The sequence below is a fragment of the Takifugu rubripes genome, chromosome 6 (genome assembly GCF_901000725.2).
Source record: "Takifugu rubripes chromosome 6, fTakRub1.2, whole genome shotgun sequence".
NCBI lineage: Eukaryota > Metazoa > Chordata > Actinopteri > Tetraodontiformes > Tetraodontidae > Takifugu > Takifugu rubripes.
Genome location: NC_042290.1, coordinates 7,342,107 through 7,355,778, shown reverse-complemented (window position 1 = coordinate 7,355,778; position 13,672 = coordinate 7,342,107).

Here is a 13,672-nt window from a genome sequence, read left to right as displayed (position 1 = left end):
TGTCACAGATAAGGCTTGCAAGGTTGGACAATGTAAGGATGATTTTCCCTGAGGAGAGCAAGGAGCAATGCTGCAATGTCACAATACGGCGCTGAAAAGACAGAGACATGGCGGACCTTGAGATGGAAGGGTGGGACTGAATAAATGAAAGCGATTATGAAAGCATTTTTCTAGAGACCCTGGACCAGTGCATTAGGAACTGTGGGGTGTTTCATGCTGTAAATAGGAACGAACCATCACTGCAGTGTTATTATTTTCCCTTCACCATTAACACAAGTGACCTAGTCTGTTTTATGTGTTGCAGGTGGCAGTGAATGCACGGGTGTGTTTCTTTTCAAACAGCTGTTGATGAAGAGGAATAAATGGAGGTCTGAGTGTGTGTGCACTCCTGCAGGAGACAGGGAGAGAGAATGGGGGGGGGGGCATAATGTCATTGCAGCAGGCTGCTGTGAACAGGAGCCATTAAATGTGCAAAAGGGATGGATGGATGGATGGATGGATGGATGGGTGGGTGAGTGGATGGATGGGTGGGTGGGTGGATGGATGGATGGATGGATGGGTGGGTGGGTGAGTGGATGGATGGATGGGTGGGTGGATGGATGGATGGATGGATGGATGGATGGATGGATGGATGGGTGGGTGGGTGAGTGAGTGGATGGTGGGTGGGTGGGTGGATGGATGGATGGATGGATGGATGGATGGATGGATGGATGGATGGATGGATGGGTGGGTGGGTGAGTGGATGGATGGATGGGTGGGTGGATGGATGGATGGATGGATGGATGGATGGATGGATGGGTGGGTGGGTGAGTGAGTGGATGGGTGGGTGGGTGGGTGGGTGGGTGGATGGATGGATGGATGGATGGATGGATGGATGGGTGGGTGGGTGAGTGGATGGATGGATAAATGGGTGGGTGGGTGGGTGGATGGATGGATGGATGGATGGATGGATGGGTGGGTGGGTGGATGGATGGACGGACGGGCGGGTGGACGGGAAGGTGGATGGATGGATGGTGAAAAAAGCTGATGTTATGACACTGAAATGCCATAATTGGGCTCCTCAGATAGCATAGCAGCCCAGATAGTGGCAGCAGTGATATTTCACATGGCTCTGACTCGACTGATTGCTCCTCTTCTGTCTTCCCTGTCCTCTTTTACTCCCATCTCTCGTCCTTGTCATCTCCTCCACTTTAATCCCTCTCCACAGAAGGTCCAGCTGTCTAGAAGCACACCTTACACAGATCACTAAAGTAGTCTTCGCAGAACTCATATGGTTTAAGGATTTAGCTATAAAATTATATCAATCAATCATTTGCATATAAAGGCTCAGCACAACTGTGATGAGATCAATTAGAAAAAGTAAATATATGGGCGCATTTAGAACCTTCCCATGAACCATAAAGTTCTTTGTTACACAAATAAACCTGAGGCATCTGATAATGAACAGCAGCTGATGTCCTATTTCAGCAAAAAACTTTTGAAAATGCTCTCTGTGTGTCTTTAAAGCAGGCCCAGCCCCTTCAGATATTCTATTCATGATTACAATGATATGTTCTGTAAAACTGATTGTGATGATCACATGTCACCTTTCATGAGCCAGTCCGATGTCTTGAACGTGCAAAGGATTGAAGCAATTGATGAAATTCACACACGCTAATGTGAGACCATTGACTAGGTCGCCCACGTCAGAGCCAAATGGCCAAAAGAGCTAGAGGAAGAAAGGCAGGATGGGAGGAGGTTTTGAACCAGAATAGAAGTTGTGACGGCACTGAGAGTAAAAAAGAACCGAGACCACCATCAGAGGCGGTACCGCACACAATTCAAGCATCAAGGGGCACTCGACCGTTTTTGTGGTTATTGAGTGAGAGGCAGAACTGCTCCCTGGAGGCTTTGCTGGTCAGTTAAAGAGCACACGCACTGTTCACCTACACCAGGAAGACAGTTAATCCCATCAACCTTATGCATGAGTCTTGGAAGCAAACGGAGAAAATGCTCTCTACCCACACAACACTGATGTTCCAGGGGAATCGTGATCTCTGAGGCAGGCCGAGGCCGATTCCTCGGGGGTACGAGCTTTTCCTCGGAAAAAAATACACGTTTAAATATAGCTCTTCAATATGTGACTCATGTGAAGATCTTTGTCCTGTACATGTCCTCAAAGCATCAATAGTACATGACTCATTCCGGCTCGGTAGGAAGTAACTTCGCTGTTTTTGTTTTTTCTTTTTTTCTTGGGGGGTAGATTGACTCATCTGGCTGTAATCTGCTGCTCCGAGGCAGCTGTCTTTCCACCTTAGATTGACGAGATCTACGTGAAATCGCATTACTGCCTGTGTCCGAAGCTACTGCATGAGGCGACGGGCACATGCATGCACACAAGGAAAGGTGCATCCACGTATGTAATGTGGAGACGAGGAGCGGGATGATAGCATTAGCAGATAGCGCCTATGAAGAAGGAACGCTTATAAAAGCCTCTGGGCGGGAGCTTTATTGTTTAGTGACAGGAACACAAAACACTGTGTCCACTTTCATGACACATTCATGTGTAAATGCTCTTTATGGCTGCAGTAATTCTGTCGAGATTTCAGAAAACCTTTATTTTATTTGACCAGCATTAAATGGTGGGGATCACTTTTAACTGTGCATTCCTCATAAAAGGAAAACCTGATACGGATAAAGGTAAATAAAGCTCAACACACAGTAGCGATGAGCAGCATTAATCACAAACTTATCTGGGAAGCACAGTCACACAATATTTATTAGTTTAGTATTCCCGGGTGGCAGGATTGGAGATTTTGTGCCTGTGAGGACTTCTGAAAGGACGGATGAGTGAATTTTCCACATCAGCAGAGCAGCTAGCCTTCGACAGCAACTGTTGGTTGGGATTTTACCTTAACCAGAGTTTAGTTCAATTATAACTGGCCTTTGGAAGTCAACAATAAGACACGCATCGTTTCTGCCTGGTTTTATAGCAAAACTAAACGTAACGTAAGTCGATCTTGTTTGTTGATGGTCAAGTCTTGAGATGCTGAGAGCTGTGTTGGCCTCTTCAGAGGTGTGAGAAGTGGCTATTGTCATGAAAATAGTCCAGGATTTTCTGAACCGAGAAAGGATCAATTTGGATGCACAACACAAAAACCATGTTGAGCTGATTTTGCCCAGGGGCCAATCTCGTGTGTTCTGACCCCAGGCCTTTTAATAACAACTCATTTATTTCACATTTAAGTGACGGATGGTGAGTTTTTGATGCCGTGGATTTTGATTTTTAGCATGGCCGCGCTGGAAAAGCAGCCGACCCCGACGATGGCGTGACGTTTGTAGGCGTCTGCTGGTACCGATGAACCAGATGAACCAGTGGAACTTAGGACTTGAAGTCCGTTCCACTGCCGTTACGCAGTGATTGATCCCCGATCTCAGAGCGGAAACGAGCTGCAAACGTTCTGGGTGACGACTCCTGAGACAGTGAGGTTCCACCCAGAAAGGTCCGTTTTTAACGCAGCAGGAGTCGGCGAACACTGTGGTCCTTGAAACAAATTTTGATTTAAATCTCTCTCATAGTCAATACTCTTCCACACCTTTGTTCTCCTCACTGTGGTGAGCCATTACTTGATTTTCTTAGTTTAAAATTAAGCTTAATCATCTTTCTCAAGGTCTTGGTGACTTTAATGAGTTCAGAGTTATATTATTGTACCGTAAAGGTGTTATTAATTTCACAATTGTTGGCTGGTATCACGACCTGTTGTCATTCTGAAGCTTCTTTAATCAAAGGTTTCTTTTTTAAAGAATCGTCCCACAATTCCAGGAGCATGAGAACATCAGACGCAATGTTCCCTCTAATTTTTCATGTGTCTGAGCAGCCACACAAGCTCCCTGAGCACACTGGGGACCACTGTGAGCAACATCAGATGGGCACGCTGTGGCCACACACCAGTATCAGGCTTGTTCAAAACCTTGGATCATAGCAAGTTACTTGGCTTATTAAAAGAATCGAATGACAGCAGCACATAAAATGAAAAAGACAAAAATCTTCTTGTTCATGAGATGTGTACTATGTTATATGTGAGAGTCCTGCTTTAACCATAGGAAGAGTCACTCAGTTTCACCGCATGTTCTTCTATTTGCACATACTCCGACAGCCATTCCATCTCAAAAGAACCGCATTTCTTTTTTACTTTGGCTTGATGAGTGGATGTGTCTCTGTCCGTTCGTTTCGGCATGATGAGGGATTAGCATTTGTGTCTCTTAGATCCGCTGCACTGTTGTTAGCTAGCTAACGTGCACGGCGAGTCAAGGCAGGGCACATATGCAAACACTGTCAATGCTGATTGGCTGCGTAGCGTAACTGTATCGGATTATTGGCTGGACACCTGTCGCTCATTGAGTTACGTTGCGAAATGGTACAGAAAACAATATTACTGGTCTAATTAACTAGATCATATCAGTTATAAAATTAGATATTAATTGATACGTTTCTGTTGGATTTTATTTTGTGCGCTGCATAGTATTTCTTGTGCGCTGAGTATGTGCAAGCATTGTGCGATTGCGCAAGCGCGCAGCTTAGAGGGAACATTGATCAGAGGTCACCCGTTGTGTCTGTCAGATGTGTTAGTTCTTCTGCCCCCACAGTCCTGCAGATAAATGGCAAATTTAATTACTGGGGTGAGAACTGAACAGCCAAGCGAAACCAGTTCCCGTCTCCAGGTCGTGTTTATATTTTCCTCTGTTCATTCCCACAACACCCTGTAATGTGATGCAGCGCTGCAACTGCTCAAGTCTCCAGATGATCAGTAATTTAAGCGACTGTAATGAGCCTAAACAGTTGGTCTATATTCTGCTTTGGCGACCACGGTCTGTCGGGGACCGCAGCGTCTTCTGAAATCTGCCGCGTCTGCAGAGAAAAGGCCGCCACGGTCGGGCTCACGTGTCTTAAATCGTTCAATTCTATTGGATTTTTTAAAAATTCATTTATTTGCTTTGAGTGTATGCGGGCGTCTTGTCATGGGAATCTGTTTTTTGAATGCTGCTGTTGCTTTCTCTGACCTGAAGCGCTCCGCTCTGGAGAGGTGCAGCAGATGTGCGCTCACTGGTGCCCCACGGCCTTCAACCTAATTGGTCTCAAAGCTGAAGTCAATTTAAAAAAAGGAAAAAAAGAATAGAAAAGGCGGGTAGAGGGACTCACTCTTCATATTTCATCACTGTTAGCGCGTGCCCTTGATTTAATTGGTCACCTTCTGACCTCCCATTCCCCATACACGCGTCCGGATCAATAAATAAGGTAAATATTGATAAACCCAGATTGACCCCCTTTGGTTCTGCTAGGTGGGCAGTACTATATCTGTAAAGTGCTAACTTTACTCCTCTGTGGCTCATTATTGGATAGAAATGTTGCAAAACAGGAAGTGAGTGATTGACTCCAGAAAATAATGATATAAATAAATAAATAATGCCAAGAGGCACTGTTAGTGTTGGTAGTATTGACAGTCTAGTCTACAGACTGCATTTAAGAACTCACTCTTTTTACTTGGGCTAATTTGCTAGTTTGGTTGATGTGCTTCCTCCGAAACAAAGTCCATTTGATAAGCTTCCAACTGAGTTGAGATTCTGGATGGGTGACTCCAGCATGTTTCACATGGACGATGGGTCATGTGAGTCATGAACCATGAACCATGACAGAAGCTAACAAATTGCAGCAGATTCCAAGATATTAAAAAAACACTCACAAAAATCTGGCTCAAACTGTGGAAGTTTACACTGTAGGTTCTCGACAGAATAAAGTTCTACAGGTGAAAAGAGACAACAGCAGTAATTAGGAAACTAAAAAAAACCCACACAGATAAAAAGAATTGTTTCATGTCAGAGGTAAATGTAATGAAATCACAGTGCTGTTTGCTTTGAGATGGATTTACTTTTCATGGGATGGCAGGTGCTGGGTTCAGGCTGGGCCCACAGCCATGTTTCCAATGCTATATAGAACGATCTTTCCATGCACCCGTTTTCGTCACAAATTGGAGGTTTTTGCCCAAATGGATGTTTGGTTGTGAGTAGGAAGCCTCATTAGCCCCTATGATTATATCATCTTCACCATTTCCATTTATTTCCACATATACAAACAAAAAAAATTGAATTTTTGCCCCTAAAAATCAGGCTTCAGTGTGATTTTAGCTGGTTTCCCAGGTTGGGCTGCTTCAGGGGGATGCAGGCGCTCATCAGGTGGAGATATTCAGCATTCATGTCATCAGAAGATCACAGGGTGGGTGAGGGTGAGTCCACCACCCACATGAAAGTGGTGGATCTAATCACTCATTGACCTTTTTGAAATGAAACGCCCCCTGAATCAGTTCACCTTTGGATGATCTACAAATAACTCTAATGGTGCCTGTGAAGGGCCATTACGTGTGACATTTTGGCATTTCTGTATTTTGAGCAGCGGACGGCGAGCACTCACACGCGTGTTCTCCACTCAATTCGACGTTGGTCGTGTGTTGTAAGAATGAGGTGAAGGCGAAGAAGGCTGAAGGCTGTGAAATGCGACGGATAAGCTCTCCAAATGTCAGCTCAGAACACCTCTATCTCCCTCAGCAACTGCTTGCAATAAGAGGATACACGTCTCCTCCTTTTTTAATCAATAGTTTGAGGTATAAGCTATCGTGATGGGAACCTCAGATGGATGGTTCCTTTTTCAAGGCGCCATGTCATGCAGTAACAGAACCATTAACCCGAAGGGTTATTGTCTCATTGTAAAGTTATTTTTGTTTATTGTCCTTCCAAAAACACACCAGGGAGATGGCGGCGTGGAGCACACTGTTCGATCTTATGCAGATGATTTTTCTTGCTTTTGACGCTCGTGAGATTTGGTGAAAAATTGTGTTTTTACAGGAAACTGTGTCACAGCTGGAGCTACATTTTACCTTCACATCTGTAAAAACATTCTGTTCCTCTCCACAAAGTCTGTTTTATTGCCAGGATTTCCAGCAATTGTATTTCTAGCTCCACTGGCTGCTCGTACCCCCCCTCCCTCACCTGTGTGCCTTTTTAAAGTATGACCATTGTGCTACACCTGTGTCCACCGGCCTCCGTCACTCGAGGCTAACTGCTGCGTGCATCTCTGCGTGTTGGCAGCTTCTTGGTTCCTGATAAATTACTATAGATTTTGCCTCCCTTTGTAGGAGATTGAATGTCTGTTGTGCTACTGTAGCCAGAGAAACCAGAGAGGGTTTTCCAGTCAATACTGGTTTAAATTTAAGGCTGAGAGTTACTGTATAATCACCTGAAGTACTTCTGTAGTTCTTTGTGCCCTTCATTGGAGCTGTTAGGTCCACCGGTACCAGTTGAACCATTTAGATCTACTGAGCTTTGGTTGAGAACACCTGTAAAAATGAATACAAATTGGTTTAATGGACCCCAAAGTTTGGATGAAATACGCTTCCAGAGGAGTCTCACACAGTTCATCTGAGAGCCAGGTGGAAAACATCTCCTATGATCCCAGAACAAGCCTGCATGTGCTTGTGTAAGATTTAAAAGAAAGGAGACTAAACGGGTAAAGCTTTCAGTTGGCAGCTGGACAAAAAAGTTCTTTATATTTCTGAGCATCCGACGTGGGTTCAACGAGGTTAGAGGAGCATTATTGAACTGCCATAAAATTTTTAGGAATTTAAAGTGGAAACCTGAAGGAGGGGGTCCAAACAAAACCAACATGAGTTGAAGAATAAAAACAAGCAGCGACATCATTAAAGGTAATACAGCAAAATTGCCTAATTGCTGTATCAGGACCCCTGTTGTGAGGGTCGGCCATGTTGGTTAATGAGCGTTTCGACTTTGACCTTCACTTTTATTAACGAGGAAGACTTTCTCCTAATAAATAACACCTAATTCAGGAATATTATTGCTAAAACAGCACAGTCACAGTTTTAGAGGTGCCTCCGAGATGATGTCACTGTTTATTTCTGTCAGGCCGCATCATTTCCTCCATATCACCACTGAGCGTTCCAGATAGATCCAGGAGGATGGCTACCGGAGGAGAAGATGGCGTGCACGGCGCTCCATGAGTCCCATTTGTCCTCCCAGCCTTGATGCAGCGTGAGTCACACCTGATTCAGCCTCCACGGGGAAATGAGCAGGCAGCTGCCGCAGACCCGCTCCTTTTCTTTTTTCTTTTTGGCTCGAATGTGGCACACTCAGGGGCGTGTGCACGTGCACTCCCGGGGTTTCAGGTGAGAATACATATTTGTCTAACCATGCATATCGCTCCCAGTATCAACTGGGAAAATTGCTGTGTCATCAAAGCAGAGCATTTATGATAGAAGGGGGTACTATAAATACAGGGAAGGAAGAATTATATGTTCAAATTCATGTTTTCATCAGTTTAATTTGCCTCTCAAACTTGCTCCCCGTGGCCCCGACAGCCTGTTGTGATCACGCTGGGCTGGGAGACGGCTAAAAGTAAGAGACTAAAACAGAGATAGTAAAAGAACTCTTTGTTTTTTTCAATTTTTATGGGTCACAAACTGGAGAAACTCTGAATCTCTGCAAAGGGAGACAGTATTCAAAAGGGAAAAAAGGATAAAACTGAAATCATCCAGCACAGCTGCTCTCATCTGGTTCATTTATGTGAGGAAAAAACATTATTAGAAGGACTTCTGGCAAAACAATGAATGCTTTCATTGTCAATGGACTTGTCAAGACCAGACAAACCAACAAGACTGATGTAGAATCACCCCGAGCTATTTCTGAAGAGCTGTTTTATCCAATTTACACTTTGCTGCCGTTTGAATTCCTCAATTAAAGATATGAAGAGGACAAATAATGAACCAGGCAGGGAGTGCTAACCTGGATGATCCAGCTGCATGTTTTTAGCACCGGTATTGTGTTCAGAGCTGGGTGCATATATTAGACGTGTTTACAGCAGAAACATGCTCGGCCTCAAAAGCCTGCAGGGTTCTGCTGCCATGAAACAGCTGTTCAAGTTAGCTTAACAGGTGTTGCTCGTTTCCAACAGAGATCCACCCTGCTTTTTACTGGTTCCATCCATCCATCCATCCATCCATCCATCCATCCATCCATCCATCCATCCATCCATCCATCCATCCATCCATCCATCCATCCATCCATCCATCTCTTCTTTATTAACCCCATATTTGTCTACCTTCAGGTGATATCATCCAGTTTTTCGCTCTCTTTGGAATGTTTATTTCAGGAATACTTGAAACCAGATGGCTGTTGGGGTCCAAGGTGGTGTCTGATTTTTTCCTCCAGGGGGCGTTAGGGAGCATCATCAGCTGGCACTGTAGGCAAGCGCACCTGTGGGCGATTGCCACCTGGCTGCCTACTTAAGGACGGAGTGCCGGCCTATCGGTGCCAGAGTGTCCTGTTGTCTCGGTTGCTGTCCTGTTTGTTTCCAGGCATGTTCAAGGTCTCCATGCCGTTCTGCTGGACCGTGAGCGTGCCTTGCCCAGTTCCTGGGTTCTCTGGAGGACTGGAGGGCTGCTCCTAGTTCGAGGACTCACCCGGGCCCCCTGCAGTTGTGGAGGACTGTTCTTGAGTTCTCAGCAGTCCTGGAGGACTGCTTCTGTTGAGGACTCACCCGTACTCCCTGCAGCCCAGGAGGACTGCATCTGTCCCCACTGCAATAAAACTCATTTAGACCCTCTTACCACCGTGTTCTGGTCTGCTCTCGGGTTCTTTCTAAAACCCATATCGTAACAACGGCAGCTGTTCCACTCCACCATTTGGGTCGGTGTGGTTTTTCCTTCTTCTCTATTTACTTCTACATTATTATCAGAAAACAACAATAATGGGCAACAATTTGCAGATTATGATCCCCAAACAATGCTGTGAGCCAAATCACTTTAAAGCAACTTGCATAAACCTGAGTGTTGGGTGGAAACAGAATATGTTTAGACAAAAAGTTAAGATCAGAAAGCTTTATGTTTGCAAACAGCATACAATTACACTTTAGGTGACTTTGTCCCTTCTCAAAGTTGGAAAATGTAGAACAAGAATAAAATAAAAGACTTAAACAGAGATATGTTTCCGTCTGCATGTGTCCTTGTGTTTAGTAGAGACTAACAAGAGCCCAACAAGAGAATTCTGGGTTGCAGAAGAAGTGCTCAGTAGTTGTCTTTGTTCAGGGAAAGATTAAGTGAGGGCAGCCTCACACAGTCTGTTGGGTCTGTCTGCAAGCTGCAGGGTGAAGGAGACTCTGCATTTGAAGAGGGCTAGTAATTGTATTGTCCATCAGCTAAACAGCAGGAGGCCGTGTTGAAAAAGCTGAAGGTTGTTTGTTTTCCCTCTTTTCTTATATTTCTAATTATGACTGGCCGATTTCCACAAGATTTCTTGCAGGAAAATATCTATGAAACGAAACAACACAAAACACGGGCGTCTGCTTTGTGCTTGCATGGTAACAGCTCAGTAATCCATCCCAATTTGAACCCTGCCACCATCTGGTCCGGCGCTGTCCGAGAGAGGGATCTACACCCAGGGAGAGGATAGAAGGAGAGCCTTTTAAATGCTGCGGGCGGCCGTGTGCGGCGAGCGTGAGCAAATCCGGCGTAATGGTCGCCACCATGGAGGAAAGAAACACCATCTTCAAACGGGCGCGTGCGTCACGCCAGATGTCTCAGTTGTTACGAGACGTGTCAGCGGCGACCTCTCGATCAGAAAGCATCTGCCTGAGTGACGTGGATCTGCCAGATTAAGGCCAGACCCAATCTGTCGGATCTGTGAGAGATGATGCTGATGCTGATGAGGCTTGGACAAACAACTGCATGTTCCTGGTTAATTCCCCACAGAGTGCAACTCATTCGGGGGGTGGAGAGCAATCAGGGAGCCAACGATGGCGTGCTGGTGTGTGAGCCGGTGGCCAAACCCTTGTCATTTTCCACAAAATGGACCCAGAATATCAGCGCGCGGCATGGTTTTCATTTTCAGAATCAATATCAGCTCTCACCTCCTCCGAAAAAAGACGGACTCAACGCCCCAAGGCCATCTCATTTGCACCCCCCACTTGGCTGATGTCTCCCTTTCTACATCAGCGTTCCAGCAGCAGCAACGGTGGTCCCTGAAAAATGGCTCCGGCAGCAGGAGGACTCAGATCTTTATTCGTAGGGGAAACAATCCGATGTCGCTTTAACAGACAGCTTGTTTTTGCCGAAATGCGCCCGTCATATTTGCAACCGTGAGGCCGTTCCTAAAGCATCAAAATAACAGATCGGAAGAGCTGCCTCTGCATCGGTGTCGTAGGTACAATTTTAAAATTATAAAGAGACACGATGGGTAATGATGTCTGTCCTTTACTTTGCCAGAAGAAACACACACACACACACACACTCACTCACACACACACACACACACACACACACACACAAAGGAGGGGGATTCCAAAGGGGAATGCAAATGAGAATCAATGGTCGATGTGGAAAATGAGTCAGTAGTGCAAAAATCAATCCAAAGTAAGCAAAAAAGTGTACAGATCGATTTTGGCTGTGCTTGATGCCCGCTTACACACCCTTCAAGCAGATTTCCATACAAATGAAAAAACATTTAATCCTGGTTTTAGTTCCGGCATAAGAACACAAGGAATGATCTTTATTTTGGTTAGGGGCGGCGCCTCAAAAATTGAAAACTAATATCGATGTTGGTGGCGTGAAAAGGGCTAAGTATTTGTTTATATCAGCTGTCATCGGTATTGAGTCTCCAACACACATATCCAGGACCTCTGACCTGCCACTGGTGGAGGCCAACATGGAAAAATCCTCTTTGTTCGCACAGAAGGTTCTCCAACGCTGTCAGAATGTCAGGAGTTCCCGGGCAGGCGAGAATCAAGCGCTTGTTCAGACAGAATTCCTGAAGGAAGTCTCCATCTTCATGGCTGTACTTTTCCTGGGAAATGAAGTGAAATCCATCCTCTCTGACTGAAGTCTGACTGATACACCTCACACACTTATTTCCAATCTAAGAACTGGAACTTGCCAGACCATCTTAGACGCACCGGGGGATTCCCCATCTGCTGAGCTCGCCGATCGGGCCACATTCGTCACATGTAGGAAGCAGGCAAGCTGCTGGGAAGAATCTGTGGATTTATTAAAGAGAGCGACGTTCCCGTCATCTGTGGACCTTCACACACTTGCTCAGATCCCTAAGCTTGTTCTTGTTATTCAGAAGCACAAGGAGAATATAGCCCTTAAAATTCCCCCGTGTCTCATCAGTTATTAAGCATGACTTGGATTATGGGGAAATGAATAGTTAGTAGTAAATTATTAGTTCTATAATGTAATGAGGCAGATTTCTTTGATCAAACCTCCATGGCAGATACAATTAGTGTTCTTCTGCTCTCACTTCATTAATAACCCTCCATCGCTGTGTAGCACTGCGCCGCATCCATCAACCAGTGGGGAGTCACCGCAGACGCGGCGCTTTTATCTATCCGTCAGTCAGCACCCACAAAACAACCTGCCACCTGCCAGACCTCAGAACATCTGCCATCTTATCCGCAGACCTGGACGCCTTCCAGAACCTCCAGAACCTTTAGGTATTGAAGGTTGCACCCTGTTTCAGTTCCACTCGCTAATTTCGTACATGAGCCAGAGTTAGATCTGACACCAAAATAAACTAGGATGCGGAAATGCTAATTATTAACCACTGCTGTGTTCATGGCCGTCCCCCTCACACGCTAAGACCCCCTGCGGCTCAGGTTTTCTCCGTTTCCAGGTTGCTGATCTCTGAATTGGCAGCCAGCAGCTGCCAGATGTTTCTTGAGTTGCCAGTCACACGCTGCGCCCGACAAAAGCCTCATCCCTTTCCCCCCTCGTTCTGCAGCACGACTCTCAGTGCCATCTCAGGAACTTTGATCCTAGAATTCGTTTAAAAACCTCTATGTACACTCTGTTTCAGCCCGGCTGGGAGGAGCTACGTTAGTGTCGTTAGGATGGTCGAGTCATTGTTTTTGTTTTTTTCAGTATCCAAATTCCTTTTGTCCATCATACTCACACAAATTTGCCACAAATACTCACTTTCAAACAGCCCGAACCAACAGATTTTAAAAAAATAACCACCCTGCACTTCAGCTCGACTTCTCGAGGAGTCGCTGCTTGTCAGGGGATTTGAGGAGCAGTCTGTGTGCAGCTCGGCTCCCCACCTCAGGGATTTCAGCTCTAATCTTTCAGGTGCATGCTGAAGCATTTCGTTATCGACTTTATCAATATTGGTGCAGGATTGCCTGGGCGGGGGGGGGGGGGGCAGCCAATCCCTCAACTGAGCGTATAGACAATAATTTCACAGGCAGGGTGACGCAGGCAGGGAGGGGTCGGAGCATTAATGACCCCCCCGCGACCTTAAGCCATTTTGTTGTTTCGCTCCCTTCAGACGTGAATCAAACTCTCAGATGTTTTCATCTGGCTTTTTGCAAAATCTGCATTTGTCCATCCATCCATTCTCTACCGCTTATCCGGGGTCGGGTCGCGGGGGCAGCAGCCTAAGGAGAGAAGCCCAGACTTCCCTCTCCCCAGCTACCTCCTCCAAAATCTGCATTTGATTTTAGAAAACCGTGTTCCTCTGTTCTTCTGCTTTGATGGACTCGTAAATCCAGACCCACCGTCACTGCTCACAGCGACGAGTCAGGTGGGGCGCCCTGACACTGGTCTTGTCTTCACCATTATTATATCAAGCCCCAAAC